The sequence below is a fragment of the Cupressus sempervirens genome, chromosome 6, assembly GCF_028749045.1.
Source record: "Cupressus sempervirens isolate cs-2001-9-10 chromosome 6, ASM2874904v1, whole genome shotgun sequence".
Classification (NCBI taxonomy): Eukaryota; Viridiplantae; Streptophyta; class Pinopsida; order Cupressales; family Cupressaceae; genus Cupressus; species Cupressus sempervirens.
Genome location: NC_143123.1, coordinates 146497240 through 146520760, shown reverse-complemented (window position 1 = coordinate 146520760; position 23521 = coordinate 146497240). Strand labels below are relative to the sequence as shown.

The following is a 23521-nucleotide window of genomic DNA, read 5'->3' as shown; positions in this document are numbered from 1 at the left end:
TTAGGCTGCAGTCCATGTTATTTGTTTTTGCTCTATCGCAAATGGGTGTTTTTTGTGTGGAAATCTAGCTTATAATTGTTTTGCAAAAAATGAGGCATTTTATGTTTTTTGTGCAAATTGAGGAACCAATTTCGTGTATTTGATTTTTGTGGAATTAAGTTTTAGTTTTAGTTTCAGTAGACTAAAATTTAGTTGTGGACTATTTTTTTCATGTTAATGATGGTTGGGAGCTCAAGAAATGATGTCAATGGCATATTAGCATCATTAGTTGTTGTCTTGTGGCTGTATTTTTATGTTTATTTTTTTTGGGGTTCTTTTTAATTACCGATGTGTATGTTTTGTGGAATTTGAGAAATTTATGCTTTGTGTTGAAATTGCGGCTCTTCTGAAGTTGCTAATTAAAATGTTGCGGAGTTAAATTTAGTGAAAGAAAAATATATACACATCTCGAAGCATACTATTCTAAATAGTGCCACCTAAGAGTTTGTATCTATTTCTTTGATTGGTTTGTTGAGAAACATGAGGACTTGTAGTTTTTTATTGAATTTGAGAGTTGAATGTTTGTGGGCTCCAAAGTAGTAACATTTTATATAGCTTTATAAATAATCGAGATTTTAGGTCTATTTAGATTCTTGAGCTCAAAACAAGATTTCACGAGTGAAGCCATTGAGATCTGGAGGGCGAGATTTTTGCACCCTTTCGAACAAAAATATAATTTTGTTTTCAGGCGTGAGGCCAGAGTGTTTCAACTTATCAAAAATGTTTTTTAAGCTTTCAAGCATGAGAAATATTGAATTATGGAAGAGAGAATGTACAAAATATAGCATACTGGCTAAGTGTCTACCTCAACTTCAAAATGAACAATTTCATGCCCTGATGAAAAAGATGAAACTTGAAAAACTGACATTAAATTCAAACTATGGAGAACTCGCTCAGTACACAATGGCAAATAGTATGGTTTTTGAAGCAAATTAAAGAGGCCCAATTTCTCCTTTTCAATACCCAAAAACTATTTTTTGAAGTTGGGAGTCCTAAACTCTTGCTTGAAATTGTTTGGGTTCTCTGAGGGAGGTGAAAAAAATGCGCAGTCGAAATACGAGGGTGGTCTAAGACTGATGGTAATAATTTGTATCCTATGTTCTACATTGGAATGCTTTTTACAGAGAGGTACTCTATCTCCTTGTAAAATCCTCTTCTTGATGTTTACAATGATCCGCAGTTCATGGACATTTGAAAAAATCTTAGGTATAACATTTCAGTTTGAATTGTTGGCGGAAGCTCATAATTTCTGATCCCTGGGACCATATTTGGAATGATTGTTTCAAATTTAGTATTGTTTCATGCCAATTTCAAAAGAATTGGTATTTCACAAGAAAATATGTACAATAGCCATGTAATTTCTTTCATTTGCTTTGGAATTTTAGTATTCTAGATGCAGTCTTTAAGGTAGTGGTCTTACACCGCAATTTTTTCAAAATCTTCCTTCCTCCATATGATAGGCATTCAAACTCTTATATTTCAATATCAGATGCATAGACTTTGGGTTAACATGCTATATTTGTGATTGATCTAATCTCTTTAGAGGTTATGATGATGATATCACTTTAAATCTACCTTGATATATCCTTAAGAAAGTTACTAGAGACAGAGACAGAGACATATTAAGAGAAACAATATTAATTTAATAACCTATCTTTTCATTGGGTTAAAAATAGATATATTACAAACCATTCTGTGCATTTTAGCAAATCTCTAGAAAACATTGACTTCAAACTACAAAATTTGCAGAGTTAAGATACTTCTTTAATTACACATCAAATTCTCCTTTAAACCCAAGACTGTAATAATAGCCAACACTTCAATTCATACATTTTTTATTACAACATCAGTAGGCATTTATCTGGATATGACATATTAAATTTAAAACATCATGATTCTGCAAATATTTTATTCTGACATTTACTTGTGCTTTTCTTTCTCTACATAGTTTCTCATATGCTATTCCATTCTCTCTCAGTGTTTTGGTGCAATCAACTGAAGTGGATAAATTGTCCCAGGGATTGTATGAGCAAAAGCTTCTTCATCTAGGTAAAATTATTGATGAAAAAGCTATTGTTACTCACTCTCTTCTATTATGTTTATATATTAATAATATTGTAAGGTATATTTACAACGTAACATTGCTTTTTGTTTGAGGTTTTTCTTCTTGTAATTTTGTTCCTTCATTTGGAAAAAAAGAAGTAGATTTCATGATCACCTCACTACAAACTAATTTTATAAGTCCAATTTGAAAATTTAGGCCATTGCATGAAGTTTTAATTATAGAAAAGGGTGAGAATTTTGTTTTTTGTTGTCAAATTAAAAAATAGCATGTCATCACTTTTTTTATACGCAACATAGTGTTCTTTTTTCCTTAAAATAATAGTCATAGTTAAATTCTATGAACATAGCCCAAATAACTAAATAAGATGGTGGCACTGGAAAAAAAGAAAATAGAAAACGTTGAAATTGTAGATGTGGAGAATTATCAAAACGAAAGCTCAAAGTTGTTCTTTAACATTGACAATGCACTTAGGCAACAAGGATCGCCTAGAATTCCAACATTTACATATAAAGTTAGGGACTGTCTATTTGATTCCTTACAACTCCTACTTGAGAATTAATATACATCAACTAACCTTCGCAAAGGAACAATTCAAAACTTCTTGAATAGTCTAGAACAACAAGAATCAGAGGCGGTTGATTCTTATAACCATGAATTATATCACATGACATGACTGAAAAAGCCTGATAATGTGATATGCAAATAATGTCAGCTAGGTAAAATGACTAAGTCAAGTTTCAAAAGAAAAACTTATACCTCTAAAGAGATACTAGAGATTGTTCATACTAACTTGTGTGGATCAATAGAAGTACAAAGCTACAAGGGAGACACGTACATAATGTTATTTGTAGATGATTGCTCTACGATGATGACAATCATGTTTCTAATGAAAAAGTCAGATACTTTTTAAATGTTTAAATGGTTCTTGGAAAGAGTTGAGAAAGAAACAGTTAAAAGTCTGAAATGTTTGAGATCAAATAGAGAAGGGCAATTCACATCAAACGAGTTTGAAATGTTTTGTAATGATAGAGGAATCAAAAGACAAACATCTGCACCTAGGACCCCTCCACAAAATGGAATTCTTGAAAGAAGAAACAGGTCAATAATGGATTGTGCTAGAACACTTATGATGGAGAAGAATGTTTCTCTAAAATATTGGAGAGAAGCTATAAGCACAACTGTCTATACCTTGAACCAAGTGCAAATCAAGAAAGGTACTCATTCAACACCTTTTGAATTATGGTATGAATACTCACCCAATGTAAAATATTTTAAAGTATTTGGGAGCAAACATTCAATTCTTAAAGATGTTAGAAATGGTAAGTTTGATGCAAAAAGTGATGAAGGTATATTCCTTGGCTACTCCACAAGAAGTAAAGCATAGAAGTGTTTAAATACTAACACTAACAAAATTGTGGAAAGTGCAAATATAAATTTTGATGAATACATAGAAGTTCATGATGCTGAACCCATTAAAAGGTCAGAAGAAAACAAATCATTTTTCTACTTCTATAAAGGAATGTCTGTTGAAGAAGAAACTAAAAATCAAGTTGGAAATCTACAGCAAGTTTCAGTAATTGTTGAGTCACAATCAGTGAATGCCAAATTGAATTCAGGAACCGAGTTGCATTTGAGTTCCGAGTTACAGAATGAAGAAACTACACATTCTAATTCTAAGGTTAGTGTACATGAAAGAGATGTTGAGATACCTAACAGAAATATACATAGTGACTCTAAAGGTAAATGAAAAAATGAAAAAAATAAGAGCTTGGCCAAGATTTTTAAAATATCTTAGAAGACACCATCTTGCTAATCAAATCATTGGAAACAAAGATGCTAGACCAATAATAAGAAATAGACTGAGGAGTGAATCATGTTTTTTGAGCAAGAAAGAACCCAAGATAGTAAAAGATGCACTAGAAGATAATGATTGGTGCAAAGCCATGGAAGAAGAGATTGAGCAGATAGAGAAAAATAAAACTTGGAGTCTACTTCGAAGACCAGAAGACAAAAATGTGATTGGCACCAAGTGGGTATTTAGAAATAAGTTAGATGAAAATGGTGAAATCACAAGGAACAAAGCAAGACTAGTTTGCAAAGGATATGCACAAGAGGAAGGAATTGACTACAGGGAGACATTTGCCCCTATTGAAAGATTGGAAGGAGTAAGAACCCTACTTGCATATGTAGGCTACAAAGGATTCAAAGTTTATCATATGGATATTAAGTCTGCATTTCTGAATGGCATACTAGAAGAAGAAGTCTACATGGAACAGGCAGAAGGATTTGTTGATGGCAACAACAAGGATATGGTATGTAAACTGCACAAAGCTCTTTATGGTTTGAAACAAGCACCAAGAGCACGGTATGAAAGAATTCATAAGTATGTTGTGAAAATAGGATTTGAAAGAACTGATGATAACAACAATATGCACATAAAGACAGAAAAAGGTAAACGTATTCTGTTATCTGAAATCTTTGTTGATGATATAATATTTGGAGGACAAGATGCTTTATGCAAGGATTTTGTTTATCAGATGAAACATGAATTTGAAATGTCAATGTTTGGAGAGATCAAATTCTTTGTGGGACTACAAGTATATCAACTGAATTACGGTATATTTATCATCCAGCCAAAGTACATCAAGGAAATATTAAAAATATGTGGATTGGAGGATTCAAAACTAGTAAGTACACCTATGATAATAGCACACAAACTATCAAAGAATGATGATTCTGCTTGAGTGAATCAAACACTGTACAGGTCAATGATTGGCAAGCTACAATATACTATACATAGCAGACCTGATATTGCATTATCAGTTGGGATAGTTGCAAAATTCTCTACAAATCCCAGAGAAAATCATTTAATGGCAGTGAAAAGAATAATGAGATACTTGAAAGGAATAAAAGATTTTGACCTATACTACAAGAAGAATGAAAAGTTTGATTTGAGAGCCTACACTGATGTTGACTGGGCTGGTAACCTAGATGATAGAAAGAGCACCAGTGGAGGATAAATTTTCTTAGGCGAGAGATTAATTACATGGAATCGCAAGAAACAAAGTTGTACTTCACAATCTACAGCTGAAGCTGAATATGTTATTTTTGCTACAAACTGCACAAGCATTGTATGGATCAAATAGCTACTTAAAGGAATGAGGGAAGAAATAACTAAACCAGTGATACTTTATTGTGACAATACTAGTGCCATCAATATATCAAAGAATCCAATGATGCACACTAAGACAAAGCACATTGCACTCAAGTATCATTACTTGAGAGAGCTAGTTCAAGACAAAGAAGTGAAGATGTAGTATGTAAACTCAAAGGAACAAATTGTTGATATCTTCACAAAACCATTACCTAAAGATGCACATGAATATCTAAGAGGTAAGTCAAGGGTGATACTCCTATCAAAGGCTATCTAAGTCACATGAGAATTTCCCTACATCAAACAAATTGATTGCCAAATGACACAAATTTATGCAGAGGATCTTACTTTAGGTGCTGCCTGAAGTAATCAAAATGTTGAAACTCCAAAACAGTCACAAGCCAAGTGACAAAGGGAGAAACTGAAGATATTGCAAAATTTTGTATCTGCATATTGAGATGAAAAGATGATATGTCTTTGGCATTGTTGTGAAAGAGGGAGAAAGAGCATTGAACTGATACATCATCAAAGGGAGAAAGAGCTATTATGTTGATCAAAAGAAAAGAAAAAATCAAGAGATTGCTATCTTAGAGGGAGTTAATTGCTGGAGAACTCTTAATCTACGTAGTAAGAGGGAGTTACAAGAAGAAACTTAGAGGAAGTCATAAGAAAGAATTTTGTAACCTAATAGAAGATGTTGATAGAGGGAGAAATTTTGATACAAGTTTACCTTTTGGTGTTGTCATACTATTTTAAATTAGTCAGTTTGGTCAAACAAAGTATTTTACCAATTAGGTGACTTAGTTTATCAGTTTGGTTTGCCATCAATGTCAAAGAGGGATATTATAGAGATATGATTGAAAAGATCATTGCTGAAAGAGATTATTAAAAGAGGGAGATTGTTGAAGCAAAAAATGTGTTTCAATCATTGTTTTGTCACTGATGTCAAACCTATTATTTGCTGGTAAAACAATTGCTTATAAGATCCAAGTATTATCACTTAGTTGATTGATGAAGAGGATTTAATCAATAAGATGTAAGAATAACACCTAGAGGAAAGGTTAAGTTATGGTTTTGTAATGAAGTACAAGGATCAGTTAAGACAATGGTGAAATGATGTATTGATAATCTACTTAATGTTACAAATGATGGCTACACTTATAAACTTTAGAAGAACAAGTTATACAAAGACTATCTACAAAGCTTGACCAAGTTGATAGTAGGTGTCGAGCAAGGTTAGTACAAGATGAGCAAAAAATTAGTTAGAGTCGAGTAAAAACAAATTCTAGTGTGTGCTAAGTAAAACAGTTGATGTCGAGCAACACAGTATGTGTCGAGCATTAGTAAACCATAGTTGATGGCTAGTGAACTCACAGTTGATGTCGAGCAACCCAATATGTGCCGATCTTTAGAAGATTGATAATATCGAGTTACTACATTATTAGAAAAGTCAAAGATTTGCCAAATCTAAACCGATAAGTTTATTTTCTTAAAGTTTGTGAACCAGGTGGAAGATAAGGATGATGAGCTGGTAGTATAGAATTTGAGGTAAACCGTTTCTAGGTGAATTCAAATGGATTATAGGAGAAGTTTCTAGAATAAAGATGGAATATGAGGTAGATACATTGTATCCTACCTAATCAGTCCAAACCCTAAAATGGACGATGGAAAATGACAAAGTATCTTAATTTCTTGTTGATAGGAATGTTTAGTCATGAAGCAAAAAAAGGGGGGAAGAAAGGAGAAAAGAGAAGGTCACAAAGACAAGGAAAGAACAAAGGAAAGAAGGAAGACATGAAGTCAAGGACTCTGCTTTGTCAAGAGACCAAATAGGAGATTGCATTGGCGTACTGAACAAGAGGGCTTAAGGAGATATATGCTTGAAGGGTGAACAAGCTGTCAGAACTGAAAAGTATGAAAGCCAAGCAAGATTGAGGACTAAACAATGATCTAAAATCTGCAAGAGAAGTGGTGAGTTGTGTCAGATCAAAGCTTTATTGTTACTCTCTAACAATTGTATCGGTTTAGAGTAAAATCATTTGGACTAAGGTTGACTTAACAGTCATTTGAAAATCCTTTAACAGGGTGGCATTCCAAGTAAATGACCTAAAGTCCTCTAACAAAGCTCACTTTTAACTAGGTGATTGAAATCCTTTAACCGGGTCACATTTAACAATGTGTTGTAACCTTTAATAAGGTTGGCCATTCATAGGGCATCAATTCACAAGAGTGAAAATGAGTGGCATGTTACTGGTGGTTTTTACCAAATTGAGTTTCCACGTTAAATCATTGTGTCAAGTGTGTTGATAAATCTTTATGTTTCATGTTTTTATTGCTGCAAGTTATTTAACAATAACCTGCAAGTTTTAGTGATAGGCTTGGATGCATGCATAGATATGAATGTTTAATGGGTTCACTAAGCTAAGTGAAAAAAGTTTTATTTGTACATTTGGACCTTGAAGAATTGATTCACCCTCTCAATTATTCTAAAGAATTCTAACAAATTATATTAGAGCCATCTGCTAAAGAAGACTAGTTTGAAGGTAATAGAAGCACAAAGATCGAGATGTCCAAAAGAGAATTACCCAAGCTTAACAGAGACAACTTCCTGCATGGCAAAGTCTAATGAGACTACATCTTGGTGGAATAGGAGATCATGCACAATCTACCATCTCAGTAGAACATGTTGATCCTACTGGAGTTTCTATTGTTGAAGATATGAAGACAAAGAAATAACACAATCAAGCGATGTTGGAGATTGCCTCTGCCCTTAGCTATGCAGAATTTGATGACATCAAAGGATGTGATACTGCAAAGAAAATGTGGGATGCCCTGCACACCATTTATGGAGGAGACAAAAATTTTCAAAGAGCCAAATTTGAGAGCCTCAGAGGTAAATTTGATGACATGAGAATGGAAGAGGGTGAGAACATTGCTCAATATGTTGCTAGAATAAAACAAGTAGTTAGTGCAATAAGAGGAGCTACTGGTCAAATAGAAGATGATACTATTTTAAGCAAAGTCTTAAGAACACTACTACTTGTTTATGCTATTAGAGTATCTGCAATCCAAGAATTGAGATGTATTCTATGAAATAATCTAACTCTTGAAGGTCTGGTAGGTAGACTCACTACTTTTTAGCTATCCAATTTTGACAACTACAAACTAGAGAGTCTTGAATCTGCTTTCAAGGCTAAGTTGCTATTGAAAGATTCTAATGAGAGGAAGTAGAAGAAGAAAAGAAAGATAAAACATGTGTCTAGTGATAGTCATATTGATGACGAAGCTGTTGAACAACTAGAAGCATTATTGGCAAGAAGATTCCACAAAGGAAAATGCAAGTTCAAAGGTAAGTTACCCATCATTTGTTTTAATTGCAATGAGATTGTTCATATTGTTGCCAGATATCCAAAAAAGAAAAACTACAAAGGAAGTGACAAATACAAAGGTAGAAGAAATGAAGATAGCAAGGATTTCAAAGACAAAGGTAAGAAGTGGTACATTGCTGAAGAGGATGATTATGATGAACATGATGATGAAGTAGTTTATGTTGCAATGAAGGACGATTTTGATGAAGATAAGGCAACTGCACTTGTGACTTGTGCAAACAAAAATGATAGATGGATCATTGATAGTGGATGCTCACATTACATGACACGAGATAAAAGTAAGTTTATTACCTTAAACTATTATGATAGAAATAGTGTAAGATTTGGTAATGATGTTCCATGTCTGATAAAAGGAAAAGGTTCCATTAAATTCACAGAAAAGATCTCATGCGACAATGCTTACTATGTTGAAGGATTGAATTATAATCTGTTGAGTGTGTTACAACTAAGCAATGTGGGATGCAAAGTTGAATTTGGAAACAAGACTAACAAGATATATGACACAAATGGAAAATTGATAGGAAAAGGAGATCAAACTAGAAGCAATCTATTTTACCTTGATATAGAGGATGCTACTTGTCTTGATGTGAAATTTGATGATGTGTGGCTATGGCATAAAAGGTTATGTCATGTTACCTTTGAAAACTTGATTAGCATCAATAACATGAAGAAAGTTAGAGGATTGTCCAAGTTGAAAAAGCCTGATAATGTTATATGAAAATAATGTCAGCTAGGTAAAATGACCAAGTCAAGCTTCAAAACCAAAACTTATACCTCTAAAGAGATGCTAGAGATTGTTCATACTAACTTGTGTGGACCAATAGAAGTACAAAGCTACAAGGGAGACAAGTACATAATGCTATTTGTAGATGATTACTCTAGGATGATGAAAATCATGTTTCTAAAGCAAAAGTCAGATACTTTTCAAATGTTTAAATGGTTCTTGGCAAGAGTTGAGAAAGAAACAGGTAAAAGTCTGAAACGTTTGAGAACAAACAAAGGAGGGGAATTCACATCAAACGAGTTTGAAATAGAGGAATAAAAAGATAGACATCTACACCTAGGACCCCTCCACAAAATGGAATTGCTGAAAGAAGAAACAAGCCAATAATGGACTGTGCCAAAACACTTATGATGGAGAAGAATATTGATCTAAAATATTGGAGAGAAGCTGTAAGCACAGTTGTCTATACCCTAAACCGAGTGTAAATTAAGAAAGGTACTCATTCAGCACCTTTTGACTTATGGTATGGATGCTCATCCAATGTAAAATACTTTAAGGTATTTGGGAGCAAATGTTACATTCTTAAAGATGTTAGAAATGGTAAGTTTGATGCAAAAAGTGATGAAGGTATATTGCTTGGCTACTCCACAAGAAGTAAAGCATACAAGTGTTTAAATACTAACACTAACAAAATTGTGGAAAGTGTAAATGTAAATTTTGATAAATACACTGAAGTTCATGATGTTGAACCCATTAAAAGGTCAGAAGAATACAAATCACTTGTAAACTACTATGAAGGAATGTCTGCTGAAGAAGAAACTAAAAATGAAGTTGGAAATCAACAACAAGTTTCAATAACTACCAAGTCATAGTCAGTGAATGCCGAATTGAAGTTAGGAACCAAGCTGCATTCAGGTGCCGAGTTACAGAATGAAGAAACTGAACATTATAATTCTGAGCTTAGTGTACATGAAAGAGATGTTGAGATACCTGACAGAAATATACATAGTGACTCTGAAGCTGAAAGACAAAATGAAAAAAACAAGACCCGAGCCAAGATTTTCAAATATGTTAGAAGACACCATCCTATTGATCAAATCATTCGAAACAAAGATGCTAGACTAATGACAAGAAATAGACGGGGGAGTGGATCATGTTTGCTCAGTAAGAAAGAAGCCAAGACAGTAAAAGATGCACTAGAAGATGATGACTGGCGCAAACCCATGTAAGAAGAAATTGAGCAAATAGAGAAAAACAAAACTTGGAGTCTACTTCGAAGACCAGAAGACAAAAATGTGATTGGCACCAAGTGGGTATTTAAATAAGTTAGATGAAAATGGTGAAATCACAAGGAACAAAGCAAGATTGGTTTGCAAACGATATACACAAGAGGAATGAATTGACTATGGGGAGACATTTGCCCCTATTGCAAGATTGGAAGGAGTAAGAACTTTTCTTTCATATGCTACCTACAATGGATTCAAAGTTTATTAGATGGATGTTAATTCTGCATTTCTGAATAACATACTAGAAGAAAAAGTCTACATAGAACAACCAAAAGGATTTGTTGATGACAACAACAAGGATATAGCATGTAAACTGCACAAAACTCTTTATGGTTTTAGACAAGCACTAAGAGCACGGTATGAAAGACTTCATAAGTATCTTGTGAAGATGATTTTGAAAGAACTAATGATAACAACAATATGTACATAAAGACAAAAAAAGGTAAAGGTATTATGTTATCTAAAATCTTTGTTGATGATATAATGTTTAGAGGACATGACGCTTTATGCAAGGATTTTGCTAATCAGATGAAACTTGAATTTGAAATGTCAATGTTTTGAGTGATCAAATTCTTTGAGGAACTACAGGTATATCAACTGAAGTATGGTATATTTATCACCCAGTCAAAGTACATCAAGGAAATATTAAAAACATTTGGATTAGAAGATTCAAAACTAGTAAGTACACCTATGATAATAGCACACAAACTATCAAAGAATGATGATTCTGCTGAAGTGAATCAAACACTATATAGTTCAATGATTGGAAAGTTGCAATATGTTGTACATAGCAGGCTTGATATTGCATTATCAGTTGGGATAGTTGCAAGATTATCTGCTAATCCCAGAGAAAATCATTTAATGGTGGTGAAAAGAATAAAGAGATACTTGAAAAGAACATAAGAGTTTGGCCTATACTACAAGAAGAATGAAAAGTTTGACTTGAGAGCCTACACTAATGTTGATTGGGCTAGTAACATAGATGATGGAAACAACACTAGTGGAGGGGCACTTTTCTTAGGTGAGAGATTAAAATTGCATGGACTAGCCAGAAACAAAGTTGTACCTCACAATCTACAACTTAAGCTAAATATGTTGCAGCTGCTAGAAACTACACAAACATTGTATGGATCAAACAACTACTTAAAGGAATGAGAGAAGAAATAACTGAACTAGTGATAATTTATTGTGACAATACTAGTGCCATCAATATATCAAAGAATCCCGTGATGCACACTAAGATAAAGCACATTGAAATCAAGTATCATTACTTGAGAGAGCTAGTTCAAGACAAAGAAGTGAAGATGGAGTATGTAAACTCAAAGGAACAAATTGATGATATCTTCATAAAAGCATTACCTAAAAATGCACATGAATATTTAAGAGGTAAGTCAGGGATGATACCCCTATCAAAGGCTATCTAAGTAACATGAGAATTGCCTTGCATCAAACAAATTGATTGACAAAATGACAGACAAATTGATGCAGAGAATCTTACTTTAGGTACTAGTTGAAGTAATCAAAATGTTGAAACTCCAAAACAGACACAAGGAAGGTAATAGAGGGAGAAACTAAAGATATTGAAAAATTCTATATCTGCATGTTGAGATGAAAAGATGGTATGTCTTTGGCATTATTTTCAAAGAGGGAGAAAGATCATTAAACTGATCGCCATCAAAGGGAGAAAAAGCATTGAATTGATACATCATCAGAGGGAGAAAGAGTTATTCTACTGATCAGAAGAAAAGAAAACATCAAGAGATTACTATCTTAGAGGGAGTTAATTGTTGGAGAACTCTTAATCTACCTAGTAAGAGGGAGTTACAAGAAGAAACTCAAAGGGAGTCATAAGAAAGAATTTTGTAACCTAATAGAAGATGTTGATAGAGGGAGAAATTTTGATACAAGTTTTCCTTTTGGTATTGTCTTACAGTTTTAACTTAGTCAGTTTGGTCAAACAAAGTGTTTTACCAATTAGGGGATTTAGTTGATCAATTTGGTTTGTCATCATTTCCAAAGAGGGAGATTGTTGAGATCTGATTGAAAAGATCATTGCTGAAAGAGATTATTGAAAAAAGGGAGATTGTTGATGCAAAAAATATGTTCCAATCATTGTTTTGTCACTGATGTCAAACTTACTATTTGTTGGTAAGATAATTGCTTATAAAATACAAGTACTATCACTTAGTTGATTGATGACAAGGATTTAATCAATAAGATGTAACAATAGCACCTAGAGGAAAGGTTGAGTTATGGTTATGTAATGAAGTACAAGGATCAGTGACGACAATGGTGAAATGATGTATTAATAATCTACTTAAGGTTACAAAGGCTTGCTACACTTAGAAACTTTGGAAGAACAAGTTATATAAAGACTGTGTGCAAAGCTTGATCGAGTTGATAGTAGGTGCTAAGCAAAGTTAGTACAAGTTGAGCAGAAAATCAGTTGGAGCCGAGTAAAAGAAAATTTTAGTGTGTGCCAAGTAAAATAGTCGATGTTGAGCAACACAATATGTGTCGAGCATCAGTAAACCATAGTTGATGCCGAGCAACATAGTATGTGCCGAGCATTAGAAGATTGATAATGCCAAGTTGCTGCATTATTAGAAAAGTCAAAGATTCGCCAAATTTGAGCTGACAAGTTTATTTTCTTAAAGTCTGTGAACTAGGTGGAAGATAAGGATGATGAGCTAGTGGTACAAAATTTGAGGTAAACCATTTCTAGATGAATTCAAATGGATTCTAAGAGAACTTTCTAGAATAAAGATGGAATATGAAGTAGATACATTGTATCCTACCTAATCCATCCAAACCCTTAAATGGACGATGGAAAATACAAAGTATGTTAATTTCCTATTTATAGGAATGTCTGGTCTTGAAGCAAAAAACAAGGGGGAAGAAAGGAGAAAAGAGAAGATCATAAAGATAAGGAAAGACAAAGGAAAGAAGGGAGATCAGAAGTCAAGGACTTTGTTTCATCAAGTGACCAAATAGGAGACTGCATTGGCATACTGAGCAAGAAGGCTTAAGGAGATATATGATTGAAGGGTGAACAAGCTATCAAAACTAAAAAGTATGAAAGTCAAGAAAGATTGAGGACTGAACAATGATTTGGAATCTGCAAGAGAAGTTGTATGTTGTGTCAGATCAAAGCTCTACTATTACTCTCTAACAACTGTATCAGCTTAGAGTAAAATTTTTTGGACTAAGGTTGACTTAACAGTCATTTGAAATTCCTTTAATAGGCTGGCATTCCAAGTGAATGACCTAAAGTCCTTTAATATGGCTCACTTTTAATAGGGTGATTGAAATCCCTTAACTGGGTCACATTTAATAGTGTCGTGTAACCTTTAACAGGGTTGGCCTTTCATAAGGCATCACTTCAAAAGAGTGAAAAGAAGTAGCACGTTACTTGTGGTTTTTCCCAAATTAGGTTTCCACGTTAAATCATTGTGTCAAGTGTGCTGATGAATCTTTATGTTTCATGTTTTTATTGCTGCAAGTTGATTTAACAATAACATACAAGTTTTAGTGATAAGCTTGGATGCATAAATAGATATGAATGTTTAATGGTTTCACTAAGCTAAGTGAAAAAGTTTTATTTGTACATCTGGAACTTGAATAATTGATTCACCCCTCCTCTCAGTTATTCTAAATAATTCTAACAATTGTCATCAGAGCCATCTACTAAAGAAGACTAGTTTGAAGGTACTAGAAGCACAAAGATCAAGATGTCCAAAAGAAAAGTACCCAAGCTTAATAGAGACAACTTCCCTACATGGAAAATTCTAATGAGAGTACATCTTGGAGGAATAGGAGATCATGCACAATCTACCATCTCAGTAGAACATGTCGATCTTATTGGAGTTCCTATTGTTGAAGATATGAAGAAAATGAAAGAACACAATCAAGCGATGTTGGATATTGCCTTTGCCCTTAGCTATGCAAAAGCTGATGACATCAAAGGATGTGACACTGCAAAGAAAATTTAGGATGCCCTGCACACCATCTATGGAGCAGAAAACATTTGATGACATGAGAATGGAAGAAGGCGAGAATATTGCTCAATATGTTGTTAGAATAAAAGAAGTAGTTAGTGCAACAAGAGGAGCTACTGGTCAAATAGAAGATGATATTGTTTTAAGCAAAGTCTTAAGAACGCTACTGCCTATTTATGCTATTAGAGTATCTGCAATCTAAGAATTGAGATGTATAATCAAACTCTTGAAGGTCTGGTAGGTAGATTCACTACTTTTGAGCTATTTAATTTTGACAACTACAAGCTAGAGATTCTTGAATTTGCTTTCAAGGCTAAGTTGCTATTGAAAGATTTTGATGAAAAGAAGAAGAAGAAGAAAATAAAGATAAAACATGTGTCTAGTGATAATGATACTGATGACGAAGAATTGAGCAACTAGAAGCACTGCTAGCAAGAAGATTCCAAAGAGGAAAAGACAAGTTCATTTGTTTTAATTGTAATGAGATTGTTCATATTGCTGCTAGATGTCGAGAAAAGAAAAACTACTAAGGAAGTGACAAATACAAAGGTAGAAGAAATGAAGACAAGGATTACAAAGACAAAGGCAAGAAGTGCTACATTGCGAAACAGGATTATTCTGATGAACATGATGATGAAGTAGTTTATGTTGTAATGAAGGACGAATCTAATGAAGATGAGGCAACTGCACTTGTGACTTGTGTAAACAAAAATGACAGATGGATCATTGACAGTGGATGCTCACATCACATGATAGGAGATAAAAGTAAGTTTGTTACCTTAAACTATTATAATGGAAATAGTGTTAGATTTGGTAATGATGCTCCATGTCCGATAAAAGGAAAAGGTTCCATCAAACTCACAGAAATGATCCCATGTGACAATGCTTAGTATGTTGAAGGATTGAATTATAATTTGTTGAGTGTGTCACAACTAAGCAATGTGGGATGCAAAGTTGAATTTGGAAACAAGACTACCAAGATATATGACACAAATGGGAAATTGATAGGAAAAGGAGATCAAACTAGAAGCAATCTATTTTACCTTGATATAGAGGATGCTACTTGTCTTGTTGTCAAATTTGATGATGTGTGGCTATGGTATAAAAAGTTATGTCATGTTAACTTTGATAACTTGATCAGCATCAGTAACATGAAGAAAGTTAGAGGATTGCCCAAGCCAAAAAAACCTGATAATGTGATGTGCAAACAATGTCAGCTAGGTAAAATGACTAAGTCAAGCTTGAAAAGAAAAACTTATACCTCTAAAGAGATACTAGAGATTGTTCATGCTAACTTGTGTGGACCAATAGAAGTACAAAGCCACAAGGAAGACAAGTACATAATGTTATTTGTAGATGATTACTCTAGGATGATGACAATCATGTTTCTAAAGCAAAAGTTAGATACTTTTCAAATGTTTAAATGGTTCTTGGCAAGAGTTGAGAAAGAAACTGGTAAAAGTCTGAAATGTTTGAGATCAGACAAAGGAGGGGAATTCACATCAAATGAGTTTGAAATGTTCTGTAATGATAGAGGAATCAAAAGACAAACATCTACACCTAGGACCCCTCCACAAAAAGGAATTGTTGAAAGAAGAAACAAGTCAATAATGGACTGTGCCAGAACACTTGTGATGGAGAAGAATGTTGCTCTAAAATATTGGAGAGAAGTTGTGAGCACAGTTATCTATACCCTAAACCGAGTGCAAATCAAGAAAGGTACTCATTCAACACCTTTTGAATAATGGTTTGGATACTCACCCAATGTAAAATACTTTAAGGTATTTGGCAGCAAATGTTACATTCTTAAAGATGTTAGAAATGGTAAGTTTGATGCAAAAGGTGATGAAGGTATATTCCATGGCTACTCCATAAGAAGTAAAGCATACAATTGTTTAAATACTAACACTAACAAAATTGTGGAAAGTGTAAATGTAAATTTTGATGAATACACAGAAGTTCATGATGTTGAATAAAAGGTCAGAAAAATACAAATCATTTGTATACTTCTATGAAGGAATGCCTATTGAAGAAGAAACTGAAAATCAAGTTGGAAATCAACAGAAAGTTTCAGTAACTGTCGAGTCATAGTCAATGAATGTTGAATTGAATCAGGAATTGAGCTGCATTAAGGTGTCGAGTTACAAAATGAAGAAACTGTACATTCTTATTCTGAGGTTAGTGTACATGAAAGAGATACTAAGATACCTAACATAAATATACATAGTGACTCTGAAGCTGAAAGACAAAATGAAAAACTGGAGCTGAGCCAAGATTTTAAAAATATGTTAGAAGACACCATCCTGTTGATAAAATCATTGGAAATAAAGATGTTAGACCAATGGAAAGAAATAGATTGGGAAGTGAATCATGTTTGTTGAGCAAGAAAGAACCCAAGATAGTAAAAGATGCACTAGAAGATGATGACTGGTGCAAAGCCATGGAAGAAGAAATTGAGCAGATAGAGAAAAACAAAACTTGGAGTCTACTTCCAAGACCACAAGACAAAAATATGATTGGCACCGGGTGGGTATTTAGAAATAAGTTAGATGAAAATGATGAAATCACAAGGACCAAAGCAAGACTGGTTTGCAAAGGATATACACAAGAGGAAGGAATTGATTATGGGGAGACATTTGCCCCTGTTGCAAGATTGGAAGGAGTAAGAACTCTACTTGCATACCTTGCCTACAAAGGATTCAAAGTTTATCAGATGGATGTTAAGTCCACATTTCTATATGGCATACTAGAATAAAAAGTCTACATAGAACAACTAGAAGGATTTCTTGATGACAACAACAAGGATATGGTATGTAAACTGCACAAAGCTCTTTATGCTTTGAAACAAGCAACAAGAGCATGGTATGAAAGACTTCATAAGTATCTTGTGAAGATAGGATATGAAAGAACTAATGGTAACATCAGTATGTACATAAAGACAGAAAAAAGTAAAGGTATTCTATTATTTGAAATCTTTATCGATGATATAATGTTTGGAGGACAAGATACTTTATGCAAGGATTTTGCTAATCAAATGAAATTTGAATTTGAGATGTCAATGTTTGGGGAGATCAAATTCTTTGTGGAATTGCAAGTATATCAACTGAATTATGGTATACTTATCACCTAGTCAAAGTACATCAAGAAAATATTAAAACATTTGGATTGGAGGATTCAAAACTAATAAGTACACATATGATAACAACACACAAACTATCAAAGAATGATGATTCGGCTTAATCAAACACTATATAGGTCAATGATTGGAATGTTGTAATATGTTGTACATAGAAAACTTAATATTGCATTATCAGTTGAGATAGTTGCAAGATTCTCTACAAATCCTAGAGAAAATCATTTAATGGCGGTGAAAAGAATAATGAGATACTTGAAAGGAACATAAGAGTTTGGCCTATACTACAAGAATAATGAAAAATTTGACTTGAGAGCCTACACTGATGCTGATTGGGTTGGTAACATAGATGATAGAAAGAGCACCAGTGGAGGAGCAGTTTTCTTAGGTGAGAGATTAATTACATGGACTAACAAGAAATAAAGTTGTTCCTCACAATCTATAGCTGAAGCTAAATATGTTGTTGTTGCTACAAACTGCACAAACATTGAATGGATCAAATAACTACTTAAAGGAATGAGGGAAGAAATAACTGAACCAATGATACTTTATTGTGACAATGCTAGTGCCATCAATATATCAAAGAATCCAGTGATGCACACTAAGACAGAGCACATTGCAATTGAGTATCATTACTTGAGAGAGCTAGTTCAAGACAAAGAAGTGAAGATGGAATATGTAAACTCAAAGGAACAAACTGCTGATATATTCACAAAACCATTACCTAAAGATGCACATGAATATCTAAGAGGTAAGTCAGGGGTGATATCCTTATCAAAGGCTATCTATGTAACATGAGAACTACCCTGCATCAAACAAATTCATTGCCAAATGACACAAATTGATGCAGAGGATCTTACTTTAGGTACTGCCTGAAGTAATTAAAATACTAAAACTCCAAAATAGTCACAAGCAAGGTGACAGAGGGAGAAACTGAAGATATTGCAAAATTCTATATCTGCATGTTGAGATGAAAAGATGATATGTCTTTCGCATTGTTGTCAAAGAGGGAGAAAGATCATTAAACTGATCACCATCAGATGGAGAAAGAGCATTGAACTGATACATCATCAGAGGGAGAAAGAGTTATTCTGCTTATCAGAAGAAAAGCAAACATCAAGAGATTGCTATCTTACAGGGAGTTATTTGCTGAAGAACTCTTAATCTACCTAGTAAGAGGGAGTTACAAGAAGAAACTCAGGGGGAGTCATAAGAAAAAAATTTGTAACCTAATAGAAGATGTTGACAGAGGGAGAAATTTTGATTGGTATTGTCTTACTATTTTAACTTAGTTAGTTTGGTCAAACAAAGTGTTCTACCAATCAGGTGACTTAGTTGATTAGTTTGGCTTGCAATCAATGCCAAAGAGGGAGATTGTTGAGATTTGATTGAAAACATCATTGTTGAAAGAGATTATTGAAAGAGGGAGACTGTTGAAGTAGAAAATATGTTTCAATCATTGTTTTGTCACTAATTATAAACCTACTATTTGCTGGTAAGATAATTGCTTATAAGATCCAAGTACTATCACTTAGTTGATTGATTGAAGAGGATTTAATCAATCAGATGTAACAATAGCACTTAGAGGAAAGGTTGAGTTATGGTTATGTAATGAAGTACAAGGATTAGTTGAGACAATGGTGAAATGATGAATTGATAATCTTCTTAAGGTTACAAAGGCTGGCTACACTTAGAAACTTTAGAAGAACAAGTTATACAGAGATTGTCTGCAAAGCTTGACCGAGTTGATAGTAGGTGCCGAGCAAAGTTAGTACAAGCGAAGTAGAAAATTAGTTGGAGTGGAGTAAAAGCAAATTCTAGTGTGTGCCGAGTAAAATAGTTGATGTTGGACAATGCAACATGTGTCAAGCATTAGAAGATTGATAATGCCGAGTTGTTGCATTATTAGAAAAGTCAAAAATTCACCAAATCTAAGCCGATAAGTTTGTTTTCTTAAAGTTTGTGAACTAGGTGGAAGATAAGGATGATGAGCTGGTGGTACAAAATTTGAGGTAAATTGTTTCTAGGTGAATTCAAATGGATTCTAGGATAAGTTTCTAGAATAAAGATGGAATATGAGGTAGATACATTATATTCTACCTAATCCATCCAAACCCTAAAATATACGATGGAAAATGACAAAGTATCTTAATTTCCTATTTATAGGAATGTCTGGTCGTGAAGGAAAAAAAGGGGGAAGAAAGGAGAAAAGAGAAGGTTAGAAACACAAGGAAAGAAGGAAGACAAGAAGTCAAGGAATCTGCTTCGTCAAGTGACCAAATAAGAGACTGCATTGGTGTACTGAGCAAGAAGGCTTAAGAAGATATATGCTTGAAGGGTGAACAAGTTGTTAGAACTAAAAAGTATGAAAGTCAAGCAAGATTGAGGACTGAACAGTGATCTGAAATTTGCAAGAGAAGTTGTAAGTTGTGTCAGATCAAAGCTCTATTGTTACTCTCTAACAATTGTATCGCCTTAGAGTAAAATCTTTTGGACTAAGGTTGACTTAATAGTCATTTGAAAATCCTTTAATAGGGTGGCATTCCATGTGAATGACCTAAAGTCCTCTAATAAGGCTCACTTTTAACAGGGTGATTGAAATCCCTTAACAAGGTCACATTTAACAATGTGTGTTGTAATCTTTAACAGGGTTGGCCTTTTATAGGGCATCACTTTAGAAGAGTGAAAAGGAGTAGCATATTACTGTTGTTTTTACCAAATTGGGGTTCCATGTTAAATCATTGTGTCAAGTGTGTTGATGAATCTTTATGTTTCATGTTTTATTGTTGCAAGTTGATTTAACAGTAACCCGCAAGTTTTAGTGATAAGATTAGATGCATGCATAGATATGAATGTTTAATGGGTTTACCAAGCTAAGTGAAATTTTTTTATTTGTACATATGGACCTTGAATAATTGATTCATCCCTCCTCTTAGTTATTCTAAAGAATTCTAACACAAATAGCATAAACAAACCACTCATTGACCATGTATGGACAAATTCATCAGTAAGTACATGCTCCATTTACAAGATTGAAGCATACTGGACAGACCATCTTGCAACATTCATTCAACTATATGCACTTTAACTCTAATTTGGGTTATGCTTACAACAACAATGACTCCACCAAAGTGACTACCAAGTGAACTACCAGAAGATCACTAGGAACTCACTAAAAGGTATTTTGAATCTAAACTTTCCAATCTTTTCATCCTTGCAAATATTTTAGAATAAAAAATATTGACTTTTAACTATTATAGGACAAAAGAAGACAACGAACCATGTATTAATAATAGAAAATCTTGAATGCAAAAAAAGCAGGCCAAAGTTTCAAAGGTGATGTCTTGGTAGTTTATAAAACTTTCTTGGACAGCAACCAGAACACATGAAGTTCTACGTGTTGATCTTACATATTCCAAAGGAGAGCTTACTATAAAATTAAATGTCAGTGGCAACAATCTTCTCAACAAATATGAAAGTAAAATAATCCCAGGCATGGCATTAAGAATAAAAGACTTTGACATAGCACCAAAAATAGATTTTGATCGAGGAGACAGTGACTTCATACTAATTCTAAAAGATTTTAGCATGGTTGAAACAATACTAGCTATATTGCATGAATACAAATTCATTCCTAGTACAACTATAAACCAGTTACTGACAACAAACCATGTATATTAATAGAAGATCTGAATGCAAAAAAAGCAAGACAAAGTTTCAAAGGTGATGTCTTGGTAGTTTACAAAGCTTTCTTGGACAAAGTAACCAGAACACCTGAAGTTCTACATGCTGATCTTACAAATTCCAAAGGAGAGCTTACTATAACATTAAATGTCAGTGGCAACAACCTTCTCAACAAATATGAAAGTAAAATAATCTGAGGCATGGCATTAAGAATGGTAGACTTTGACATAGCACCAAAAACAAATTTTGATCAAGGAGACAGTGACTGCATACTAGTTCTAAAAGATTCTAGCATGGTTGAAACAATACCAGCTATATTGCACGAATACAAAATCATTCTTGGTACAACTATAAAGTAGTTACTCACAAGCATGGCCGACTGCTCCACTAGAACAATTGGTGCTATTGTTCTAGTAGCATACAAAAAGGTACTCAAAATGTGCTTGAAATCAAAGATGGAAACAATGATATAAGCAAAGCAATGGTAAGCTCATACAAACAACTTCACTGATAAATCTATGAAAATAATTCTTTATTAACTAACTCTGCTATTTGTGTTTAGCTATATATGCATTCAAGTTTCATGCCCTAATACATTCAGATACACCAACAACTTGAAAGAAATGAAATACCATTATTGATCTTTAGAAACATAGCTAAAAAAAAGATCAAAAACTAGCTCTATAGACAAATCCAACAACTTTTATCTGCAAACTACATAACAAAATAACAATAAATGCACTCCATGGGCTACTGTAGACTTCAATTCAGGTAAGTTATTTTAGATCATTTGTCATTTTAATTCAACATTTCATCTTCCATGTTTTAAAGCATACTATTACAAGCACATTGTAAATAGGTCATGGGAAATTTAGCTGTGGAAAATCCATATTCAAGTCAATTCCATGCTCTATATCCAAAATGTAACTACGAATTTGAAAGCCATGGAGCACTTGACAGAGAAAAAGGTCACTGCAACCGATGTGATGAAACTGTCTCGTACAAATATTGATTGTACTTGCAAGCAATTATCACAAATGCTAACCAACAACCAATTCATTGCTCTGTTGAAAACAATATTGTGCGACAATTACTTCCTGCTCTTAAAAACATAAATTATTAGCAATACATTGATGACAAATCAGAAGTAATATTTATGCTTTGAGACTTTTCAGCAAGTGGCACATACACTCTTAACCAATACAACACCATCACATATGCAGTCCTTATGAACCAATAAACTGGGCATGAAATAATGCCCAAAGGTACTTCTTCTTCATCCCTGCCTATTTATAATTATAAAAATCAAGTACATCTTCTCTATTAAATGTCAATTACAATGCTTAATCATGTTACCAATTTTTGCAGGCATCACATTTGGGCATTCAATGTAAATACACTGTGGGTATCTTCTACTATGTAAAAATGTATATATGCTATCTCTTGCACATAACTCAGTTGTCTTCGCATCTCAGGTTTGTGAAATAAAAATTAGATAGGCAACTAGAATTCAAATTTGTATTTTGACATTAAATTTTATCTTCAATATGTATATGTATATGTATATGTATGTATGTATGTATGTATGTATGTATGTATGTAGTTGCATACTTGATTTCTTCTTTGTAGTGTAGAGGTCCATGGTTACAGACAATGACTCATAAAAAAGTCTTATGAATGAAATCCGAACAAGCTTAGGAATGTTCTTGACTAAAGACTAGGTCACTATGTAACATATTAGGATTTAGGCTTTTGTTATTGTTTTACTAACTGTCGTCATTTTCTGTATGGCACGAGTTTCTTGCTTTCACTTAATAAGTTCAAGCTTATGTTATTCTATAAAGTATCATGATCAATACATAGCTTTAAGTATTTGATAAGAATATATGCATTTGCTGGAAGCAGTTTTTAAATATACATTAAAAACTAAAACAAAAATGAATAGTTGTTAATTTGTGAATGTGGACTAGTTGCGAAAAAATGCAAAATTATATCATACAGATTACAACCTTAAAGCAAATAGAATTAAAAAAATGTCTACTCGTTTAG

At 33.5% G+C, this 23521-nt stretch overlaps 1 protein-coding gene across 1 annotated transcript in view; it reads left to right on the top strand.

Moving 5' to 3' along the window:
* The window catches only part of LOC149551649 (uncharacterized), a 107361-nt gene extending 84407 nt beyond the window's left edge, over positions 1-22954 (top strand). The window contains exons 3-4 of the transcript XR_016352786.1: positions 2018-2088; positions 22841-22954. The gene's annotated coding sequence lies outside the window, so the exon portion shown is untranslated. The remainder of the gene's footprint in view (positions 1-2017; positions 2089-22840) is intronic.
* Positions 22955-23521: the final 567 nt, after the last annotated feature.